Below are 2144 nucleotides of genomic sequence, written 5' to 3'. Positions count from 1 at the left end.
GAATATGTAGGAGGGTTGTCACATGTTTAAATAATAAAATTCTATTTTAATTAGGGGAATTAGATAATTGAAATGTGTATCACCATATATGTATGTATGTAAATGGTAGCCAAACAAAATACGTTTAAGTAGGTGTTAGCTTGTAAATAATTTGAAGAGTATTTGCATTTGTTTGTAAAGTCAAACTTAATTAAATTATGCAAAACTTATGTATATGAAATATTTAAATATTTATTTCAAACGAAAAGGTTACGACATCCTTTTTATTATTTTATTACAGTATGTAATTAAATACATCGCCAATGAGCCATTAGTTTTGATTACATGCATTCATCTTATATTATTGGACACTTAAATTAAATTTAAAGTTTCAGGATTTTTATTCTACACTTATTTCTTGCTAAATATGTAAAATTTTTTCATTCGTCTGATACTTATGTTGTTATTAGGGTGACCAGACGTCCTGATTTATCAGGAAGTGTCCTGATTTTATGGTCGAATTAAAGTAGGGTTGCCAACCGTACTATAATATATAGTATTGTACTATTTTTTCGGTCTGCGTACGATATACTGTTAAAAAAAATATAGCATGCAAAAATACCATATTTCTTCAACTATAAATATAAATATATTTAAGTAATTTGCAAGAAAAAAACCTATTAAAATCAGGAACGTGAACCGGTTTTGAACCGGAAAACCGTTTTTTTCTATTAATTAACTGAACCCTTAACCGAACCGAAATTTTCCACAAATATTTGATCCGAACCGAAAACCGAACCACTTTCCTAAGGGTTTAAAGGTTCGTTTCAACCAATTTTCAATAGATAAATGTACCCACTTTTATGCTTTTTGTTAAACATGGTAATACCTACCATTTGTTTACCATGTGTCAAATGTAAAGGCAACCCATCTCATTTGACAGACACTTGACTCTTAACCTTGCGCGCTGTTGCACTTGACACTTGACGCTTTAACTTGCGCGTTATTTTTTTGTTTTTCGAACCGTTGAACCGAACCGAAACCCCAGTTCAAAGACCAAAAAACCGCTTTGACGAACCAATCCAAAAGTGCAAAAACGGTTCGAACCGCTGAACCGAACCGACCAAATTTGTCATCCGGTTCACGTCCCTGATTAAAAAAAAAGAAGAAAAAAGAAATAGTCTTTAAAACAAAAGGTCATAGTGAGTTTATTAATAGAACCACAGATAAAAAATAACAACACTTTTAAAAATACTTAGAATAAATTACCAAATTTACTTAAAATTATTTCCTTATGCTCTCTATTCCTGCAACTTCGGCATTCACAGAAACAGTTTTTTCTATTATGATTGTGAAATGGCGAAATGAGAGAAACAAAGCGACTAGCTCACTAATAAAAAATGGACTTTTAATTTATATTAATTTAAATATTGATGTACACTTTAAAAGCGTTTTTACTTTTTCTTTTAAATAAAATACTATATATATTTGAAAATTTTTTTGAAAAAGTATTTACTATAAAATCTTAGAAAGTATTGGTAACCCTAATTAAAAGTGTCCTGACTGATTTTTCTTCTCACGCCTAATGTTCTGATTTTTACCAAGGTGTCCTTTTATGAACTTTTTACTGTTTGAACATATCGTTAGGCACTTGTTTGTACATCGTTCACATAATAACATAAAGTACGTTTACATATAAATATAATCTCAATCAATACTGGTTTTTTAATCACCCCGTTTACACAGGCAAATCTCAGGTTATCAGCCATCAAATTTGTTGTGCCTGTTAGTCCCACATCTCAAGGAAAATTAAAGTTTCTTCTCTGTGCCACCGTGATTGCTATATTAAGCAATTTAAATATATTTTAAGTTAATATTTTATTAAAAATTCCTTGACAAACCTCTTTTCCTTGCTAGCGTCCATTTTTGTTTACTTTTACATTTGACACTTCTCCTTTTCTTCGCTAATATAATGGATACAACCCAGCAAAAAACACGATTACCACAGGAACGAAAGTAGAAACGAGCTAGGCGATGGGAATCGCTTACCCTTTCGCTTCAACAAGGCCTTATTTTAACATGGGCATGTCATTGGAGGTTAGCCCTTACCCGCACCATACCTTCAAATGAAGGGAGAACGCATGGATAAACAGAAAACAGAAACA

This window comes from Rhagoletis pomonella, unplaced genomic scaffold, assembly GCF_013731165.1.
Source record: "Rhagoletis pomonella isolate Grant_MI unplaced genomic scaffold, Rhpom_1.0 Rhpom_scaffold_00009, whole genome shotgun sequence".
NCBI lineage: Eukaryota > Metazoa > Arthropoda > Insecta > Diptera > Tephritidae > Rhagoletis > Rhagoletis pomonella.
Note: the sequence above shows the minus strand (reverse complement) of the source record.